The sequence below is a fragment of the Musca vetustissima genome, unplaced genomic scaffold, assembly GCF_032173495.1.
Source record: "Musca vetustissima isolate MV318-11 ecotype Yass unplaced genomic scaffold, APGP_CSIRO_Mvet_v1 utg20775, whole genome shotgun sequence".
Lineage (NCBI taxonomy): Eukaryota > Metazoa > Arthropoda > Insecta > Diptera > Muscidae > Musca > Musca vetustissima.
The window spans coordinates 15,648-40,159 of NW_026882415.1; positions in this window are offsets into that span (position 1 = coordinate 15,648).

The following is a 24,512-nucleotide window of genomic DNA, read 5'->3' on the forward strand; positions in this document are numbered from 1 at the left end:
ATAAAGAGAGAGCGAGCAATGATGTTTCTCTTATTGTCGAATTTTCTAAATTTATTCTTTCATATTATCGTGATTGACATTAATGAAACAAATCTTCGCAACTGCAAAAAAAATCGATTTCTTTCACTTTCGAAATTCGTAAGTGAGCAAATTGTCTAAGTGAAAAATTATAATCGAAATTTAAATATGGCAACACATATTAACACAATTTTCGGTATGGCAATAATAGACGAAAATTTGAAACTACATCACACTTTTATTTTGCCTCTCCCTCTCCGAGGCGAGAAAGTTAGAAGAAGAAATTTCTCACTAGTGAGATTTCTTCCCCCATGCGGAAAAGTGTTAAGTTTTCGTGTTTAGTAAGCCAGAGCCCAGAATAAATAGAGTACCCTGGGAGGTCGGATAAATCGTACCCCTTTTTTACTGTGATCCAGCGATATAGCCAGAAATTTATGTTTGCAACAGCGGATTTTTTCATTTCGTACTACTGGTTTTTCGATTCAAAATGTATCAATATGGCGTGTTTTTTCCAATAAATTCTCCACCAATTTTAACTGTTAAAAAGTTGCCTATTCAGAAAAAAATACAAAACAAATTGTTTGAAAAACTCCTATCGAGATAATCTTAAAAAAATCAATGCATAGTGACATCACAATTTATGTGGACATAGTTATCGCCTTTTATTGGTGTGTATTATCGCATATGAGTGGTGTGCCAATATGGGTTGATTAAATGTGTGTATATAGGAAAAAACGTATTCACAAATTATGGATCTGTCTGTATCACAACAATACAATGTTGAATTGGTAGACCTAATATATAATAATCTACGATTGTACAACAGGCTGCAAATTTCAAACATATAATATATGTTCCAAAAAAGGGTTTTCCATTGCTACAGTCATTGCATTATTTACCTTAAATCGGACGAAATTATTTATGGGAGCTATATCCAAATTTGAACCGATTTTTACGAAACTTTACACACATCATTCCAGACTTAATTCAATACGCTGTGCCATATTTCGTGCGTATCGAATTTGGTATAGGGATTTTGGTACACCATTTACCTTAAATCGGACGTAAATACAGATGGGAGCTATATCCAAATCTGAACCGATTTTCACCTACGTCAGTCTAGGCTTAATTCAGTACTTTATGCCAAATTTCGTGCAAATCGAAAGATATTTGGGGACTTTGGCGCACCATTTACCGTAAATCGGATGATATTATATATGGGATGATATTATCCAAATCTGAACCGATTTTCCCAATTTCAATAGCGTTGGTCCTTGGGCCAAATAAATAAGCTGTGCCAAATCATCCAAATCAGATGTAGTTTATTTGCAATTTAACATTAACAGACGGACAGACAGAAAGTGATTCCAGAGTAATTTGCCAAGAGATCACTTGTTTTTTTTCGACGTTCCCACGCCTCACATTCCCACCCCTGCCGACCGAGGAGGCGACCTCCCCTTACGTAGGGATCGCGTACACACCATGATCCGTATCATGATGGGATTTGAGAGTGCAATAGAAAAGTGAAGAAGGCGGCCATGTGGACCACTACTTGGCAGTAGCCTCTGCAGTAGCTGTACTCAGTCTCCTTCAATATAGATGACCACAGCTGAGCTGGCAAGAAAGCCTACATAATTAAAGTAGCTGGCATGGAAGGTATCTACTTTAGAAAAGTTGCCATCGTAGGACTCCACTTTAAATGAGCTGGCCTCAGGGGGTTCTATCTTAGACTAGATGGCCTTGTAGGACTCCAATAAAACTGCGACGGGTTTGGGAAAATAAATTCTATTAAAAATCTACGATTTGTTGCCTCTTTTCAAAAATATTTTCTTTTAAAATTTACCCCCCACTTCAGAGGCAGTTTCATCAGAGTAGAGGTGCCCTGTACTTTAAATCAGTCGATTTTATATACCAGTTCTTTAAACAGACCCTGTAGTAGGTACACTTATTCGCCTATACTAAAGCTGTCCTAGTATGCCTTACGATTAGTGGAGCTAATCTGAGAGGCTATATCATTAGAGTAACTGGCATTTGCAGGTCTTTATCATAAATTAGGTCGCCTCATAGGTAGGTAGGTAGCTTCGTTGGGCTCTACTTTAAATGAGCTGACCTCAGAAGGCTCTCCTTTCGAGTGATTGACCTTAGATTACTTCATATTAGAGTTGCTGGTCTCGAAGTACACTAATTTAAAGTAGCTGACCTCAGAGGACTCTATTTAGGTTATCTGAACTCACAGGACTCTAATTTAAATATGACATTATATTAGGAAAAGTTTTAGCAAAGTTTTTAACATAGCTGACCTCCGGCTGGTCTAAGAGACCACTACTTGAAAAATGAGACTCCGTAGAGGCGACTTAAGGGGACCCCCAATCTCGGGGTAGAATGGAGGGTCCCCTTAAGTCGTCATTTTGTAGAATGTCCCTACAAAATTTCAAGGGAAAATCTCTTGAAGATATAGCCGATTTATTGTGTCAGCATCAAGTGACGGCTAAATGGCTTCTCAAACTTTAAACGCGTTTTTCTCTTTTGTGAAGATCTTCCTTATTTTTTAACTTGGTTTTTGGTGAAAAATCGGCGATTTTCCAAAAATATTTTTTCAAAGGTCCGCCATTTTGTTAATTTTAGATCGAAGTCAATAATCCTAGTTCATACAAGAGACAGACATGTGGTCTTTCTAACACCGTTGGAATTTTCGGATTCCGATGTTCCAGTGGCGAGTTATCATGCCCGCCATCAAAAATAAGGACTTTTCTTTAATTGGTATTGATTTACCAGCCCATTGAAAACCTTGAAAAATTAAAATCGAGAATGGGGGGTTCCCTTAACTTAGTTCTCCTTGCAGGACAATATTTCAAATGAGCTGGCTTCAAAGGACTCTTATTAAAAAAGACCGGGTCACAGACGACTCTACTTAAGATATGTTGGTCTCAACCTCACTAATTTAAAGGAGATGGCCTCAGAGATCTCTAGTATGAGAATTCTAGTCTGAGATCTGCTCTTAAAAAATATATTTTCAAATTTGAAAAAAAAACAAAATTTACCAAAGGTTTCTATTTAAAATACCGCCACAAGTCTAATCAGAAAACTAAAAATAAATCACTGGAACTAAATATTAAACAATTAAAATAAATGAAAAAAAAATTTTTTTATGTTCAATGACCTCAAAGCAAGAAATACGAATATTAAAAAGTTTATTAAAATCATTTTTTTTTTTTTCTGAAAGAATCTTATACTTTTTGTATTGAAAATTTAAATGTATTGCCAATTTTTGTGTAAGGATTTGTTTACAAAAATTCTTTTTAAAAATAATCATAAATTTTATTTTTTTAAACACATCGTGGCTCCACATAAAGAGAACCCTTTTAATAATTGTTTAAAATTTCCACGCATTTCTTTTAAAACACTTGAACTTTGATTAGCACAACACTACTTTTTCACACTGATGGACGTGACTAATTTTTTATTCGAATTATTAATAGTTAAAATAATTTTATTTTTTTTCAATACCATTCATTTTTGTCATTTTGTTGATAACTGTTTTCCACAAAATTTTTCTTCTTCTTCTTAAATAAAGGATTATTTTTTTAGTTTTAATATTTATTCCACATTATTTTTTTTATTAAAATCAGGACTACCGCTTATTAGCAATTAGGTATTAATCCGTTCCGTTTGAAATGAACGATTGTCGAAAACTGTATGAATTATTCACATGTTTTCGAACTTATTGGCCATTGGTGTTAACTGTTTGTTAGTGTTACAGAGATAAACCAATCTATCGCCAAAAAAGTTATTTTTTTCTTTTTTTTTTTTGATAAGATTTTCTTTCAATGAGTGTTTTGAGGTCGAATCATTGTGTGGCGTTCACGATAAGCTGGCGATAATTAGCAGATGTTAAACACCTGCATCATAGAATTTTTGTGAGTGTGTGTATGTATTACTCAAGTTATTATTATTAATTGAATGAAATATAAGCCAACATTTTATGGATTTTTGGCGTAAAATTTCAAAGATTAGAAGGAGAGATATCGATAATTCTTATCTACGTATAAACCCTTCCAAAAAATCTTCTAAAAGGCCTCCAGAAAACATTCTTTATGTATTTTATTTTAAAAAAAAAAACCTCCTTAGTTCCTATATATACGGAAAATATCCTTCATTGAGGTCCTTTAGAGAATATATTTTTAATCCTAAAGATTAAAAATATATTCCAGGACATAAAGTCCGAAGGCATTCTTCAGCTTTCCTGTATTGCTTGCTCTCTATGAGACCTTCTTCAGTACACCAAAGAGCTTATCTGGTATTACAGAGTTCAGGTATTTTATACACATAAAACGTTGGTCAGATGTTCTACAGACACCCTTCTTCAGGTCTTCTATAGACAGAAAATCTTCTTCATTTCTTCTACAGATTATAGACCTTCTCAGGGTTTTCTATTGACAGAACCCCTTTTTGGTTCTTCTATAGTCAGAAGACCTTTTTCAGGACTTCTAAAGACAGAATTCCTTTTTTCAGGTTTTCTATAGACAAAAGACCTTCTTCTAGTCTTCTACAGATAGGAGACCTTCTTCAGGCCTTCTATACACAGAAGACATTCTTTGGGTCTTCTATAGGCAAAACTTCATTTTCTAGGAGACTTGAATGACAGAAGACCTTCTTTAAGTCTACTTCTCCAGGTTTTCTATTGACAAAAGAGCTTCTATGGATATTCTAGTGTCAGAAGACCTTTTTCAGAACTTTTAAAGACAGAAGTCCTTCTTCAGATCTTCTATAGACAAAATACCTTCTTCAAGTATTCTACAGATAGGATACCTTCTCCAGGCCTCCTATATTCAGAAGCCCATTTTCAGGTCTCCTGAAGACCTTCTTTAGGTCTCCTATAGACAAGTATTTTACAGATAGTAGATCTTCTTCAGGCCTTCTATAGACAGAAGGCCTTCTTTGGGTCTTCTATAGTCTGAAGTTAATTTTCAGGTCTCCTAAAGACAGAAGACCTTCTTTAGGTCTCCTTCTCCAAGTTTTCTATAGACAGAAGGGCTCCTATGGGTATTCTATGTCAGAAGACCTTTTTCAGAACTATTAAAGACAAAAATCCTTCTTCAGATCTTCTATAGACAAAATACCTTCTTCAAGTCTTCTACAGATAAAATACCTTCTTCAGGCCTCCTATATTCAGAAGTCCATTTTCAGGTCTCCTGAAGACAAGACTTTTACAGATAGGAGACCTTCTTCAGGCCTTCTATACACAGAAGGCCTTCATTGGGTCTTCCATTGTCAGAAGTTCATTTTCAGGTCTCCTAAAGACAGAAGATCCTCTTTAGGTCTTCTAAAGAGAGAAGATCTTTATGAGGTCTTCTATAGACAGAAGATCTTTATGAGGTCTTCTATAGACAGAATACCTTATGCAGGTCTTCAATAGACAGAAAATCTTCTTCACATTTTCTAAAGACAGAAGTCCTTCTTCAAGTCCTCTACAGACAGAAGAACTTCTTCAGATCTTTTATAGACAGAAGACCTACTACGGGTCTTCTATAGTCAGAAGGTTTCGGGTCTTCTATAATCAGAAGACTTCGGATCTTCTATAGTCAGAAGACTTTTTTCACGTCTAATAAAGGTCTTCTATAAACAGAAAAGCTTTTTCAGTAAAGAAGACCTTCTTCAGGATTTCTATAGAGAGAAGACATTTCTTATGTTTTCCATAAACATAAAGACGTTCTAATCTTGTTCAGGTTTTGTAAAACGTTCTTTACATCTTTATTTTAACTGAATATATAATCCAGTCCTTCTATAGACATAAGACCTTTTTATTCCTTTAATTAACCATTAACCTACAAATTCCGTTAAAACCCCATGTCGAATATTCTTCATACCCATACATATATTTAATTTTTTTTGCAGATTCATGCATATCTTCCACTCTCTCTTTCCACTTTCTTTTAACTCAAAAAAAAAAAACACATTCCATTTTTTTCATCCTAATACAGGTGTACGATTAGCTATGATAGCATTTTATTGGCAAAAAAAATGTATGAAGATAACAAATTGAACACCTGTTGATTTTTTTTTCAAATATTTTCTTAAATATACGCTTTTTGACATATCAATTTTCCCCCGGTTTTTTTCTGATGAAGTTTTTTTTGTTTGTTAATAATGAGCAATTAAATTGTGATAAGCCAATAATGGTACTCTGGTCAGTAGCCCGGCTAGAATATATATTGAGAACGACGACGACAACAAACATCTGGTTGATTATTTGTATTATTCGGTGACACACTCAAAATGGTTTTATATCGGTCATAATCTGATCTGATAATCAAATATCATATAACTGATACTGATTAGGGTTATAGTAACAGGCTTTTGTTATTTTGTAATATTAAATGTGTCTAGTAATTTACCAGAATTTTAGTTCATATTTGTAATAGTATTTATTTTTTCATTAAAGAAAAAGAAAAACTTATTTCATTTGTAAATTAAATTTTTCCTAATTTTAAATTCATTAGAATTGACTACATTTGATACTTTGAATATGTTTTGTATAGTAAGACTGTTAACTCTAATGCCAATATATCAACTTAAAACAAATTTTAATTGTCAGGGAATATTTAGAATTTTTATTTCAATATATTAAGAAATATTTATTTTTCCACTGTGATTTTATTGGTCTGTTCCCGTACTGCAAGAATCTACTCAATTTTACTATTTTCTTCGATATCACAAATGAAAATTCGTTATCGTTGTAAAAACCAGTAGATTCTTGCAGTACGGGAACAGACCACATAAATTTTCTAAATCTATAATTTTTTCCATTTAAATTTAATTAATAACAGATTTCTGTACATGTTGGTTCATTTCCATTTTGTTTCACCATTGACTGTTTCATATTTCCTACGTTGCCAATCATTACTTTTCAGAGAATTGTCATTTTCCATATGTGCAATGTATGAGTGGCAATGCCTTTGACAATATGTTATTAATAGGGTTGCCAAGATAAAAAATTGAAATAAATTATGGAATATGAAAGTTAGTGTTTCGTACACAAGAACTAGCAAACGTAGAAAATGCATAAAATAAATAAATAAAAAAGTGAGCCGAAATGGATTGAAGATTAAAGAAATTGAAAAATTATATAACTCTATTGTAATATAATTAATATTTTCATTCATGATTTCAGAATTATTTTTGAAATTGTCTGGACGTCACAAAGGCATTTTTTATTTTTTTTTTGCAAATAGTGCATAGTTGAGTTGTCTTCGACTGTCAAGTCGCTTGTAAAAGCAGGGTTATATTTATAAAAAGAATAACCTTTGTAAATTTTGGTAAGTAAACAATGAGCAGAACACAAGTTCAATTGTGGTGTAACCGATTTCAAGAAGTCCGACAAGATATCAATGACGATGCTTGTCCTGATCGCCCAAATGCCTCATTAGGTGATAAAAACATTAAAGCAGTGAAAAAATGCTAAACTGGTCAATGAAAACTACCAGCAAAAATCGATGAATCGGGATTCGAATTGCTTCTACATCCTTTTTGTTTTCGAATTTAAAAAGAAAATTGATGAAAAGAAGAGTTGTTCACCAAAACATGTACCTATCACCAAAACTTTGGACCAGCGTTTCCAAAACAGTATGCCTAGGGTCATTTTCATTATCATATGAACCCAAAGTTCATAGCACTATGGATCATAGCACTATGTATCAGAAATACCATTTTATTGTCACCCTGATCGAACATAAGAAAAAACGATATATTTTATTTCATTGCAGTATTTAACATCAGAGTAGCATGAAATCTTAGGCATATAAACAATATTGATAGTGTTGGGTTTGAAGATTTCACACCCAAAATTCAACATATTAAATATTAAATTACGGTGATGAAGCTCAAAGACCCCAGGATCTGCCTGAAATGGACTTTTTGCCAAAAAATTGGATTCTGGCTTATAGTGCACTTGTTACCAAATGAGGGTTTTGCATAATTATTTATTTTGAGCTTCGGCGCACACTAACGTTTTGACTGGTTTTATGCTCGATTTAATAGGCTGTAAATTGTATTTCGTATAACTGAAAAAATCCGACAATTCGTTCACAGTTTTCCCCAACTGGCGGTTGTAATATATCAACTAAATGACATCATAAGATAAACTTATGTCTGACATTTTCTTAAGGGAACCCCCCCCCCCCCCCCATTCTCGATTTTTTATTTTTAAGATTTTAAATGGGCTGGTAAATGAATACCAATGCTTGTTAAGGTTTGTAACTTGGCACATATATATTTGAAGATTTAGAAACGAAGAAAAATAATTTACCAAAATTTGTTATTGTTGTTTTGTTGTTGTTTTTTGGGTTCAAAGAAAAGTCCATATTTTCGATGGCGGGCATGATAACTCCTCACTGGAACATCGGAATCCGAAAATTCCAACGGTGTTAGAAAGAGTACATATCTGGCTCTCGTATGAACTAGGATTATTGACTTCGCACAACAATTAACAAAATGGCGGAACTATGAAATTTTTTTTTGGAAAATCGCCTATTTTTTACCACAAACTAAGTTAAAAAATAAGGAAGATCTTCACCGATTGGCTTAATCCTAGTTCATACGAGAGCTACACACTCCCAGAGCAACGTGTCAAAATTTGAAACCGATTGGATTATTAGTTTTTGAGTTATCGTGCCCGCCATTCGTTTTGAGAAAAACCCGTTTAAAGTTTGAGAAGCCCTTTAGCCGTCACTTGATGGTGACACAATAAATCGGCTATATCTTTAAGAGTTCTTGAGATTTTCACTTGAAATTAGGAACATTCTAGAATTGGAGTAGATTCGAATTAAATCAAAAAATTTTTTGACACCGAGAATGGGGGGTCCCCTTAATACTTTAATTAAAGGTATGTTGCGCACGCTAACTTATTTTGTCATCAAATGATTCCCAATACTAAGCAAATATAAATTGCATACTATAATAAAAAGCAAGAGATATGGAAATAGTTTTTTGACACCGTTAAAACTGAGCAATATTTGTTTTTGTTGTACTTTTCTTTTATTTTGTAATCAATTTTAATTTGGTTGACTCAAACTGCATTGAGTGCAGCACACAATTATGATAAATGTCAAAAATAATATAATTAGTGTTATCCACGTGCAAACAAATTCATGACATATTGTAACTCCTAGGTATTGCCATTTCGGCCTGATAATCATTTATTTATTTCTAATGTATCACACTGTGATATTTTGACGCCTACAAGTATGCACATGAATTTATCCTCCACATGCAAATATTCGGTCGTCAATACGACCTATGTAGCAACCCGGAAAAAGTATTTATTCTCAGATAATTTCTAGTATCGCAATAATCAAACGTATTATTTATTAATCGGCTATTTCAAGTTTTCATACACCTGGCAATGTTTTTCATATTTTTTCCCTCGAAATTTGCAAAAGTACTACGCTAAATTTAAAATATATTAATAACGCCTAAAGTTATGCTTTTTATTGCAAATGATTAATAAGTAAGTTGTCATTGCGTTTCCTTAATTACCGTCACTTTAATTATTATTTGCACTATTCTAAAATCAACACAAATTTGCGTGTTTTTCCATTAAACACACAGCATTGGCAACACCAAATTGGGGAGGCCTGTGTGTTTATTCTCTTTCTCCACATTATCTTGCTCCATCACACTCACGCTCTCTCTCTGTCTATCTATCTCCAACAGAATATGTTGAACTTAATAACAGGCGGCGCATAAGCCAATATGAGTTCAGTTTATTTTGAGCAGTTGACAGATTCGCATTGAATTGGAGAGCGAGCCAACCGTGGAGAAATAAATTAAAAACAAAAATAAGAACAACAAAAGAAGAAGCACAACATATTAACATATTTCTTGAGATAAAAAGAAAGCATCTGTGTTTAACAACAAAAGAAAGAAACAATTAAATTTGATATTTATTAAATAAAGTGAAGTGAAAAAATACAATTGAACGATAATAAAGAAATTGCAAAAATAACAACAACAATACGCACAAGAAAGTGTTTCATATATTTTTTTACACATTTTTCTACCATCGTTTTTCTTTTACACCTACATTGTGACGTACCAACAACAACATATTGTTGGACCGTATGTAAAGTTAGTTAGTGTATCTGTGTGTGCATGCTGGATTTGGATACGTTCGTGTTTATTACTGCAAAATCTGAAAGAAAAAGAAGCACAAAGTAACAACAACGAAAAACCGGACAGACGGACCACCATCCATGCACAAATTAAATTAAACGAGAACTTCAAACGACAACACATCCTTCGTCACTAATAAAGTAAGTCGGTCGGGATTGACCAACCATTTAGTCGGTTAATATCCTTGTCGCACAACATCCTTGTGCGAGAGAGAGACAGTGAGCATATTCTATCGGTTTCGCTACCTTTTTGTAAACGTCGGCAATACAAAGCCATTCTTAAAGCTTCTGACTGCCGGTTTGCTCACGTCATTTTTCAGGAGCAGCGGAAACGAGGGGAGGACAGTGAGTGCCACCTAAAGTGCAGAATTAAGGTGGTGAAGTGATTGTTTGGTGATTGCATTGCATTGTGTGTCGTTGTCGTGTCTGTCCGTCCATCCGACCGTTACCAATCTCTAACCAGCGAAGAAATAGCAAAACTTGTACTACGTCTCTTGAAAAGTGTTGCGCTACAAGTTTGTGTGTGTGTGCCGGTCACTCGTGTGTGTGGAACATTCCAAAACCAAAAACCGAACGAAAAGAAAAAAATTGTTTGAAAAGCAATAATTAAACGCAAAATAAAAACAAAGAAATTCCAAAACAAAAGTAGGTGAATTAAACCTCTCACAGCACCCTCTTGTTTGTGGTTTTGCCAAATAATGCAAAGTTATGCAGATGAATGCTTTCGAAGCTATGGCTTCGATACGGACATGGAAATGGACATGAATGGCGAACGTCAGAATATCGGAAAAGCAAAATCAAGTAAGTAAATGCGTATTTTTTATTTAGTTTTTGAAAATTAGAGAAGGCAGATGTGGAAGATTCACTTCGAATGGAAGATAACCAAGATTGCTATTATTTTTTAACCCATTGCGCGGCGGATACGAAAATTAATGAGAAATAATTAAATGTTTAATTAGGGGACTAGAAAAACTCGTGTGTAAAAAAAGGTTCTTGAAACATTTTTCCAAAATAGATATTATGCGTCAATTATATGAATGTGTGCGAACGATTGACCCGAAATTTTATATGAAATTTAAATAAAAAATTGTATTGATTTTTAATTTTCCCATCTTAAAATCTCTAGTTTGGAAATTTTTTAGAGTAAATATTTTTTTTTAATGTATTGTTGGGGCAAGTAATCGGGTTCTCATAAATTATATCTGCAGACATAGAACAAATATGGAACAATGAAACCCGTTACCCGATATTTGGACACTTACGAAACTTTGGATCTAAATATAGTATTGAATGTAGAAATCAATGTTGCCGAGGTCAATTTTCGACCTATCATTTAGATTCAGATACTTTAGCATAGCGGTGCTCAAAAATATAGGCGGTGGAGAATAAATGTGAAACCCCCATATGAAATGAATTAAAAAGAGAGCGCTAAGGCCTATAAACAAGGGCAACAGTTCCCATTCATGAGCAATATTACTTTAGAAGCCGTAATAGACACCAATAATTACGTAGCGGGATAAGACATACGCTTTGCATTCCCATATCGACGCCTCCAAACCATAGTATGCTAAGTCGACTTAGCATGTTTTAAAGTTCTTTACGCTTTTAGATACTACGGTCCTTAATTTAAATTCACTGGTAATCATCGGCCAATCCAAACCAAAGTTATGCAAAAATGTACTTAGGATGGCATGTACGATTAAAGAAACTTCCATACTTTGAATGCTTCTACTGAAAAACTCACTTTTTAGACTTAGCATACTATGGTTCGGAGGCGTCGATATAAGCTTACCATGCATATTATGCCAATCGATTCAGTTCAATCGGGTATATTTTAGCTTTTCTACCCGTTCTCCTGACATACAGAGAGACAGAGAGATTGTCCTGGTACACAATGTTCAAAACAGTTCCATATTTTTCCGTAGCCAACACAAAGACCACATCTTATTTGGTAGGTATTACTAAAATTTTCCAACCAAAACATAAAATATCTCCTGAATTATTGGAATTGGTTTGGTATAAACTTAAGAGTAGCAGTACATTAAGGGAACCCCACCCATTCTCGATTTTAATTTTTCAAGATTTTTAATGAGCTGGTAAATCAATACCAATGCTTGTTAAGGTTTGTAACTTTGCACATATATAATTGAAGATTTAAAAGGGAAGAAAAATAATTTACAAAAAATTTTTGTTATTGTTTTGTTGTTTTTTTTTTTTTTTTGTAATTAAAGAAAGGTCCTTATTTTTGATGGCGGGCATGATAACTCCTTATTTCCAACTCCTCAAATTCCAACGGTGTTAGAAAGAGTACATGTCTGGCTCTCGTATGAACTAGGATTATTGACTTCGCTCTAAAATTAACAAAATGGCGGAACTTTGAAAAAATATTTTTGGAAAATCGCCGATTTTTGACCAAAAACCAAGTTAAAAAATAAGGAAGATCTTCACCGATAGGCTTTAGTTCATAGTTCATACGATAGCTATACACTCACAGAGAAACCTGTAAACATTTGGAATCGATTGGGATATTAGTTTTTGAGTTATCGTGCCCGCCATTCGCAAAGGAGAAAAACGCGTTTAAAGTTTGAGAAGCCCTTTAGCCGTCACTTGATGCTGACACAATAAATCGGCTATATTTTCAAGAGTTCTTGAGATTTTCACTTGAAATTTTGTAGGGACATTCTTGATTTAGTGTAGATTCGAATTAAGCCAAAAAAAAAAATTGACCCCGACAATGGCGGGGTCCCCTTAAACAAACTGGCCACACAGCTGACTTCAAGAATACCAAAAACTTAGACAAAGCAAAAAACTAAAACAAAATATACATTTGAAAGCCTAAGAAGATAACAACGAATTGATAGATTAATAAAGACGAAGGAAGATAAAGACAATACTAAGCTTCAGTATTCAATACCTTAAATTAGCTTAAACAATATTTCCAGGCGCGTCGGTCTTGTTCGCAGCTCTTTTTCTCTTCCACTTAATCTTACTATCTGATTCGTGACCTTCCCCTTCTGCATAAGCCATCAATTAGCTCTCTTTTATATTCCTTTTGTGCTGGGGCATCCTCATCCATTCTCACAACATGACCTAGCCAATTTAGTCGTTGCAGCTCGATACGTCTGATAATGCCGATGTCGGAGAATAAATGGCACAACTCATGGTACATACGACGGCGATATTCACTGTCAACGCAGATCAGCCCATAGATCATTCGGAGAATTTTAATTTCAAACACTCTAAGAGTTGCCTCATCTGCTTGCGATTAATATCCGTATAAAACTGTTATATGGAAGATACATATAACAGCACTGTAGTATCAGCGTCTTGTGAGATTGGTCAGGCGGTAGGTGGTCTGGTTGTTTCTAAACTGCTTACATAGATCATAGTAGCATCTGTTGGCCAACATTATGCTTCTCTGAATTTCAAAACTGATGTCATTAGTTTTATTTATGGCTTTAAAATCCTTTACTACCTTGAAGCTGTAGTTCTGAAGTTCCACAGTTGGTCCGAGTCTACTGAACGTCTTGCACGTTGATACCATCAGCTTAGTCTTCTCGCCATTTACTGTCAGACCCACTTTGGCAGACTCCTTCTCAATTTGTTCACAGATGGCTGTTACCGCTCGCAATATTCAACCCATTATATCGATGTCATAAGCGTAGGCAAGTAACATGTGTTGTTTGGTGTTCACCTTTGCCTCTCGCATGACCTTTTCCAGCAGAATGTTAAAAAATACGACAAACTGTCACCTTGACTGAATTCTCGTTCGGTATTAAAGGGCTTCGATAGGTCCTTTCACCTAACCAGTTCTGTTGCACATATAATTAAGGGGATATATTTGTAAAACAAAAATATCTTCTCGTTCTATTTCGAGTTCTTGTGCATATTTTTTATTTTTTTAATTTCTTGAACTGAGAAAAAATTTTCGCTCATAAATTTTTTATAGGTGCCCCTTTTCCCCTAGAGGGATTCTTTGTAAACAATGTGAATCATGGTGCATTCATACACGAGCAGAAATAGAGAGTCTTCTTTGACGAACTAAAGCAGGTAACCTTTATGTACTAACTGAAGGGAGTTTTTATAAACATCATGGCGGTAGACTTTATAGACGAACTGAAGCAGAGTTCTATTATAGACCATTTAAACTAGGATGTTTTCCCGCAATGAACTGAGACAAAACTTTATAGACGGGTCTTTATGATAATATGTCCAGATTTTTTTTTTAAATTGTAACAGTACCCAAATTCCTTAATACAAATAAAACATGTGATTTTAGGCCAACAGCCTTATTGTCATTAGGTTCGTTCGTTTACTCAATAATTTGTACAAATTATTACAAAATGTTGTTCGTTTACCCAAAAGTCCAGTAAAAGAGAGTGAATTGAGAGAGCAGATTTGACAGTTGTGTTACTGAGTATTTGCAAATTCTTACAAGGAAAATTTACTCAGTAAGAATTTTCTTGTACCATCAGCTGATATTTAATCAGCTGTTTTGTTATGTTTTGTAAACAAACAAAAAATTGTTCTCAAGAAAATTGATTGTTTTGTGAATTTTATTTTGATTTTGTATCATTAAATACCAAAATGGATGAAGAAAACGCAAGTATTTAAAAATAAGAGTAATAAGAGTAATTGGCGAACGATTTTTTAGGTTCCAAATCGAAACAAAAAAGTGTGCATCCCTAACATGTCTGGAACACCATCGGTTATGTCCACCCCCATATCAATTGCAGATACAGGAATAACAGGTCACAACCCTTTTAAATGTTTATGGGGAACAAACAACATCAATTTTCCGCTTGTTATCCATTTTTCTAATAAAAATGCTGTCTTATAGTTTGCGCCAATTTGTTTGTTGTTTTAATCAGCTGTGTCGAAACAATCTTTTTACTGGATGTTGTTCGTTTGCTTTTTGTTTTCTCTCTTGAAAAGGAAAAAGTATTTACTCTCTTTCTCTCTGGGAAAGTAAACGAACGAACCTATTAATTGATAAAATATTTGAAAAACTCTTGCATAAACAGCTCTCAACCTATGGTGGTTACGTAGGTTGTTCTCCTGGCTTTCCTTTTCATTGCAAAACTTAGATCATTAGGCTTGACTCGAAAGAGTATAAATAATCACTTAAAAATTATGGAGTATTGTAGAGTAAACAAACTTGGAAATAAGACAAAGGTGATTAGATTTCGACCTCGATGCCCAAAGTAAAGCGTTTAAAATAGGTTCCAACTTGTCAACAGAACTCTACAACCATATTGCAAAATATAATACATGGTACTTATAAACTTCAACTGCTGAAATATATGTTTAAAACCAGTAAGGAAAGTAGTAAAGTCGGACGGGGCCGACTATATGATACCCTTCACCACTATGGGTATATTAAACAGGACTATTAACATGAAATTGGATGAAATAAAATATGTGATATTTATCTAAATGTGAATCTACCTAGATCTATCCATAAAGTATGTAAATCGACTTCAAACAAATATAAATAGGTCATCCGTTGGGCTATGTCTGTCAAATTTCGTGCAAATCGAAAGATATATAGCGACTTTGGTCCACCATTTACATGAAATCGGACGAAACTATATATGGGAGCTATATCTAAATCTGGACCGATTTTCTCGAAACTTGGCAGACATCATTCTAGGCTCAATTCAGTACGTTATGCCAAATTTCGTGCAAATCGAAAGATATATAGGGACTTTGGAGCACCATTTACATGAAATCGGACGAAACTATATATGGGAGCTATATCTAAATCTGAACCGATTTTCACGAAACTTGGCAGACATCATTCTAGACCTAATTGATTAGGCTGTACCAAATTTCGTGCAAATCGAAAGATATATAGCGACTTTGGTCCACCATTTACATGAAATCGGACGAATCTATATATGGGAGCTATATCTAAATCTGGACCGATTTTCACGAAACTTGGCAGACATCATTCTAGACCTAATTGATTAAGCTGTACCAAATTTCGTGCAAATCGAAAGATATATAGGGACTTTGGGGCACCATTTACATGAAATCGGACGAAACTATACATGGGAGCTATATCTAAATCTGGACCGATTTTCTCGAAACTTGGCAGACATAATTCTATGCTCTATTCAGTACGTCATGCCAAATTTGGGGCAAATCGAAAGATATATAGGGACTGTGGAGCACCATATACCTAAAATCGGACGAAACTATATATGGGAGCTATATCTAAATCTGGACCGATTTTCACGAAACTTAGCAGACATCATTCAAGGCTCAATTCAGTACGTTATGCCAAATTTCGTGCAAATCGAAAGATATATAGGGACTTTGGGGCACCATTTACATGAAATCGGACGAAACTATACATGGGAGCTATATCTAAATCTGGACCGATTTTCTCATAATTCTATGCTCAATTCAGTACGTCATGCCAAATTTGGTGCAAATCGAAAGATATATAGGGACTTTGGAGCACCATTTACTTGAAATCGGACGAAACTATATATGGGAGCTATATCTAAATCTGGACCGATTTTCACGAAACTTGGCAGACATCATTCTAGACCTAATTGATTAAGCTGTACCAAATTTCGTGCAAATCGAAAGATATATAGGGACTTTGGGGCACCATTTACATGAAATCGGACGAAACTATACATGGGAGCTATATCTAAATCTGGACCGATTTTCCCGAAACTTGGCAGGCATAATTCTATGCTCAATTCAGTACGTCATGCCAAATTTGGTGCAAATCGAAAGATATATAGGGACTTTGGAGCACCATTTACCTGAAATCGGACGAAACTATATATGGGAGCTATATCTAAATCTGGACCGATTTTCACGAAACTTGGCAGACATCATTCTAGACCTAATTGATTAGGCTGTACCAAATTTCGTGCAAATCGAAAGATATATAGGGACCGTTTACATTAAATCGGTTAAATATATATATGGGAGCTATATCTAAATCTGAACCGATTTTTCCCAATTTCAATAGGGTTCGTCCTTGGGCCGAATAAGTGACCTATGCCAAATTTCATCTAAATCGGATTATAAATGCGACCTGTACTTTGTTTACAATTTAACACCAACAGACGGACGGACGGACGGACGGACATGCATAAATCGACTCAGAAAGTGATTCTATGCATATTCTCAAAAGGAACTATGGGTCTATCTCGTTTCCTTTTGCCTGTTACAAACATATGCACAAAGACATAATACCCTGTACCACAGTGTGGTGAAGGGTATAATTACCCTTGAGATCGGACTTCGGTCAATAGCTCCCATATGAAGGTCCCACCACTTTTTCAGTTGATATCATTTAGCATTCCGGATTTCGGGAGAATAAAAAACTTCCCTCTTTATTTCCGAATAGTTTAATCCTTTTTTGTTTTTCTCGATATATAAAAAAACGTGTGAAATAGGCAATGAAAGAAAAAGTTGCGGCTGTTAGGTATTTTTATAGAATACAATGCTCTACTTATATCAAATTGTAATAAATAACTTAATAAGCACGTAATGTGGTCTACATTCCATAAAAAAAACGAGAATGTTTGTTGTGTTCTGTATTTATCGCTCACGCTGCTGTTACCGGCCGGCCGGTGGAATATTTTATTTTGTTTCTATTTTTTGTTGCAAAAACTTGTGAGATAATCTTATCCAGATTATGACGAACTCTGAGTGTAACCTCACTAACACACAAATATAGTCATATGTGTATACGACAAAGTGGCTTAGTAATCTGTAAATATATATGTATGTATTTAAATAACGATTTTGTTTCTTTGTGTTGTCTATTTGGTATTATAGCTATACGAAGAGCATATATATATATATTATCTCTTGTCTAGATAATATCCTCATTTAGGCCTTTGTCTATTCCTTTTTGTTTTAGAACAAGTAACTTTCCTCTTTTACGCATTTTAAATATTGACAAAAGCTCACAAAACAAAACAAATTAAATTGGTCCAGTCTTTGATGTACTTGGGAGGTCGGTCGGTCAATGCCTTTCCTCTTCTGCAAACAAAATATCGATTGGAAATTTTGTGTTGTTTATTTTTTTTGGTTTGGGAGTGGTGACCGGCAAAATTTTGCAATGAAAGAATAAAAAACATTTCACAATGTCGTTATTGTTAATGGGTTTGTTTGTTTGTATTTTTTGTTGAATTTTTTCTTCTAAGAAAAGGTGTGGGTTGATTTTTTTAAGTTAGGACACAATTATGCTGACTGATATCAAATAATATAAAGTATTAAAATTATAGGATGGTAGGTATTCCTTCGATATTTTTCTCACCATTCCCTCTTTTTTTTTGCAAATCAAACAAAGACATCTAAAAAAGCTGACATGCAGCTGATCTTCTGATAGATTCCATTAAATATATTTTGTTATTGTCATAAATTAATAAATTTATTTTTTTAAATAGACCAATTCACCTATATTTTTTCTGCATAAACAAACAAATTTAGATTATTTATTGACAATTTTTAATTAAATTTTCTTTATCACAAACACAAAAATTGAATTGCACAGTTCAATGGACTACTTAAAATTCTGGCCACACTCCAAGCGAGGACTACCTACCAGTTGACGACAGTGAAAATTATATTTTTTTCTCAAACCCAGCAAACAGTATTGAGGTGTAGTCATTACAGCTTCGGAAGCTGTAAGACCAGTGAACACCCTGCAGACAGTAGCAACACGTAATGCAATGGAGAATTATCGGAAGAAACGGAGAGAGGTGAAATGTATTATCAGAAAAAAGAACAAGAAAAACGTGAATGTTAGCAAATCGAGTTGTACAGGAGTCAGAACGAAGTCCGAAGGAGTAAAACACCAAACCGAAGGCTTTGGTTCAGTCACATCTTCCTGTAGAGATGAAGAAGGAAACCTGGAGACATATACAGACAGTGTTTTGAGTATTTGGAAGGAGCATTTTGAAAAGCTTCTGGTATCAAATAGTGGCTGTGAAGAAGATACTCCAGACCCAATAAGAGATGACGTTATAAAGTGTATAACACCTAGATGAGGTCATAATAGCAATAATTCGGCTGAAGAGTTATAAAGAAGCAGGAGCCGATGGGTTACCAGCCGAACTATTCAAGACTGGTGGTCAGATGCTGGTTAGGAGCATGCACCAGCTTATTAGTACAATTTGTCTAGAGGAATGCATGCCCAATGATTGGAATATCAGCATCCTGTGTCCCGTGCACAAAAAAGGTGACTAGAAGATATGTGCCTACTATAGAGGAATTAGTCTCTTGCCTATGGCATATAAAGTGCTATCCAGTGTGTTGTGTAAACGATTGAAGCTAATGTTCAATGGCATTAATGGATTATACCAATGCGGCTTCAGACTTGGCAAACCCACCATTGACGAGTTTTTCACTCGGCGCCAAATTCTGGAAAATAACCACGAAAAACACAACGACACATTCAACCTATTCGTCGACTATCCGACTATTCCTATCCGTTCATGGGTATTTAAAGCCATGTCTACGTTCGGCATTCCTGCAAAATTAATACAGATATGAAGGATACATTTAAGTGACACAAGGTCAGTTAAAGTCGGAAAGGACCTATCGGATCATTTCAATGCCGAACGAGGATTCATACAAGGTGAGAGTTTGTCGTGTGACCTTTTTAACATCCTGCTGGAAAAGGTCATACGAGAGGCAAAAGTGAACAGAAATGGCACTCTGTCCACCAAATAACACATGTTACTCGGTACGCCGATGACATCGACGTAATGGGTCGAACACTGCGGTAACAGCCACCTTTGAACAAATTGAGAAGGAGTCAGCCAAAGTGGGTCTGGCAGTAAACAGCGAGAAGACCAAGCTGATGGTATCAACGCGCAAGACGTCCAGTAGACTCGGACCAACTGTGCAACTTGAGAACTACAGCTTCGAGGTTGTTAAAGATTTTATATACCTTGGTACCGCCATAAATAAAACGAATGTCATCAGTTTTGAAATTCGGAGAAAAATTGTGATGGCCAACAGATGCTATTATGGTCTATGTGAGCAGTTTAGAAACAAGGCTACCTCCCGCCAGACTAAACTCACACTTTACAAGATCCTGATACTACCCGTACTGTTATATGGATCTGAAGCATGGGTACTTGCGCAAGCAGATGAGGCAGCTCTTGGGTTGTTTGAAAGAAGAAAAATTCTTCGAAAGATCGACGTCGTATGAATCACGAACTTTACAATTTATACGCGGACATCGACATAGTCAGTCGTGTGCGAGTGAATGAGAATTCCCCAACTCAAAAGGCATATAAAATCGATCATTGGGGATTTTATAAAAGTATGGTCCTAAAAATATGTTTCTCACCCAGCAACTTTGGTAAGTGGACCAATTGTCTGGGAAGAAATGCAAATGTGTCTAAAACTTTAAAAATAACGAAAATGAAAGATGTTTCTCACCCTCCAAAAGCATTGATTCCCAGACGTGAGAAAACATTTTTAGAGTAGCCAATATCTAATATTCCCATCAAACATCTTTGGAGTACTAGCAATGTCTGTGCGAAATTTCAGGGTTCTATCCTTAACATTGCGATCTCTATTGTGATTTCAAGAGACGGACTCTCATAAACCGACATAGAATTTTTTTTATGATCAAGAATATAAATATCCAAATCCGTTTCAGACAATTTACAATCGATTTACCACAGCCCGTCTGACTGTTGCGCACGAGAACCCTCGAAAGGGGACAACCGATTCCAGTCAATCTTATATTTCTTAAAAAACGGTAAATACCGGTCCACTTCTTCTGGTACCTCTTCCACAAAATGTTTGAAATTTTTGAAAAATTGCGAAGCGAGTATCCGATTTGAAACAAATTGTCCATAGGATATATCTACTCCTTCTAGAACCTCCATAGGGTCAATATTTGTTTTTCTCGTATGAAGCGATTTTTTACATCGTAATATTTTTACTAGACTTAGATCAACTATGAAGATGAGGTCAATTGGGCCACCCTGGCTCCACCACAAAGGGTAAAAAATTAGAAAATTTCAGAATCGGATGTAATTCAAATTTTTCGCATCGTAGATCAAGTTCGAAGATTCTTGATTTCAAGTGAATGGAGTATATAATTTGGTAAAAACATAAAGCTCTACTATTTTACTCAATACAATATTTTGTACACCTTAGTACGTTTTAGCACTTTTTTGCGAATTCTGATATTCCATCCCTGGTATTGGGTGCAAAAAGTAACACATTTTTGTTGTTGTCGTTTAAAGTAAAAACAACAACACACTTATTACTAGCAGCTTGGTTAACTAACTTTGTTGTTGCTTGGATACTGTTCACATATCCAATGGGGTCCAATAGGGAGAGGGTGCTGTCGAACCATATACAGATTATATTGAGCGGCACTCTTCATATGAGCGTGTACAAAATAATACAATGATGACAATTACGTCAAATATCTATGCATGCACAGACAATATCACACTTTGTGTTTAAACACAATACCAAATACAACAAAAATACTCTATCTTCTTAGCCGTCGAATTGTGGACGTAAAAAAACATGTCAATTGTCCGACGAGACCATAGGTGCCCATCAGTATACTTTAAAGTAGCTGCCTACTCACACGCATTGTTATGCTCTTTCAGTCAGTCGTTGTTTGACAGGCAACGAATGAACACATACTGGGGTGCGCGCACGACGTCGTGTCCGCAGAACTAGAAAATCAACGAAATAACACTTAGGGATAAAAGTGTTTCAATATATTTGGATTTTTATTTTATTATTCAAAATGCGTTATGTATGTTTAAAAAATTTTAAAAACAACAGAACAATTTCTGTTTTTTAAAGAATTAAATATTTGATAATTATCGTAGTATGTAATATTATTATTTAATATTATAATATGATTATTATCTCGGTATATGCTACTTTATAAACTTTATTAGATTTTTATGACATATACACTTTGTAATTCATATAAAAACATTTTTAATAATGCTTTTATTTTATATAATAACAAAAATTGAATTCATCAATAATTTTTTCCGACCACAAAAATGTACACACAATTTTGTTCAGTACTGTTCTGTTTCATCTCACACATACTAACGCATTTCAATTTTGGGCACCTATGGACGAGACCGAACGCCCGAACGAAAACAAACATTTCTCCTAATTTTGTGCCGTTTTGTTTTTTGCTTTCTCCCCCATACAAACAAACAACTGTTTTTGAAAAGTGAACAAATGTTCTGCTGGTTCGTTCGTTCAGTCAGTCAATCAGCAGGCGAACCAGTATTACTTCGTGTTGGAGCAAATCCACAAACAGAAATAAAAATATTGTGTCAAAACGATAAACAGCAAAGAAAAACAATACAAACAATTGTGAAAAAAAAATTGTAATAATTAAAAAATTGTAATAATTTCCAAAAAAATTCTCCGGTTTTTTTAAACTTTGGTGCGTGTGTGTGCTTAAATAAAAGTGATTACATATTTTACAAAAAAAATTTTTTTTGATAATACATTTTAAGTGCATTATGCAATTGTTGGTTGTCGGTCGGCATCTAAGAATAAAAACGAGAAAAATTGCAAATTTCCCCCCTTACAGAATGCATCGTGACATTTATGAGGGCGCTTTCCCCAAAACCAAGATGTGTTCTTAGAATTAAAGCCAAAGTGCAAAGTGTTTGAAATCAACGGCATCTATTTTCAAAATAGCCAATAGTGCCCCCTTCACTTCCACCCAACAACCAACCAAAGCAACCATTCTACCAAGAATTCCCCCTTATTTTTTGTCAAGATAATTCAATTCCCTAGTATTTGTCTCGAAAATTCAAGACGCATTTCACAACGTCGTCCATTCGTTTGTTTATTTTGTTTCGGTCTGCTTGTCAGCCATTCTTTCCATAGATAAAAATCGTTCGTTGTCGGCTAAATAGAAATGATTAGCATTAAATTGTTTGTTAATTTTTTTTTAATTTTTATTGCATCAAAGAAAGGAAAAAAATAGCAAAACAAAACAAAAATAATAACAACAAATGTGAAAGAACAAGAGTTAATATGACAATGATTCACTTTTTGACTCTCTCTCTTTCGCATATGGTCTCTCTCGTGCCTGCTCAGCTGATTTGTTTGTTTACAGCAAAGATGGAATGTTGAATGATTATAAAGTAAAGCGTTAAGTGAGGTGTATGTACAGTAGGTCAAAAATGAGTTTACACACGGATAACTATTAAACAGCTTCAAATGTAGAAGATCGAAATAGCACTAAATATAATAGGTGTGTCTGGTTACCCTAAAGTTTGTAACAATTGTTACAAATTGTTACTGGAAGTCGTCTGTTAACCCAAAAGTTCTGCAAAAGAGAGCGGTTGGAGAGAGAAATTTTGACAGTTCTTTCAGTGAGAGTTTGCAAATTCTTGCTGGAAAAATTTCTTCTTGCAATCTCTTGCAACTCTTCTTCTTCTCATACATCGACATTCAATCAGATGTTTTCTATTGTTTGTTTATTTATTTTTGTGCTTTCAATTTGAAAATAATTTTTTTTGGAATTAGCAAGACTAATTGTTTTTGTTTTTGTTAAACTGGTTGTGTTTTCTTTCTTTTAATTCTTTATAATGGCGGACAAATTGGTTTGTTTTGACAAATCAGCTGATTAGTTGCAAGCTTCTGCAGGGATGCCGTCTGTTTACTTTTCGCATTTTTCTTGCAAAAGAGAATAAAACTACCTTACTCTCTCAGAAAGAAGTTACTGGACAATTCCTGCAGGGAAAGTAACCAGACACACCTAATATTATTGATATTTATTTGTTTATTAATTGTGCGTGGCACAGCTAACTTAAAATTAAGTGTAAAATAAAAGGAAATATTCTCAGTTACACGAAAAATTCACAATTTATCTAATCGAACTGAGGAAAGACTGGAGTTAAAACGAGTGGGTGGTCCTATTCCTAAAATTAAAATGTGTGCTGTTGAAGATTTAGTTGTTGTTGTTTTTGGTGATTAATGAAATGTCCTTATTTTTGACGGCGTTCAACTCTTCACTGGAACATCGGAATCCGAAAAGTCCATCGGTGTTAAAAATAGTTTATGTGTGGCTCTCGTATGAACTAGGATTATTGACTTCGCTCCAATATTAACAGGATGGCGGACCTTCATCTTCACCGATTGTCTTTATCCTTGTTCATACGAGATCTATACACTCTCAGAGGACCATGTCAAAATTTGGAACTGATTGGATTATTCGTTTTTGAGTTATCGTGCTCGCCATTCGTAAAAACACTGTTTGTTTGTAGGGACATTCTAGAAGTAGAGAGAGAGAGAGAGAATTGGGATCCCCTTAGAACTTGA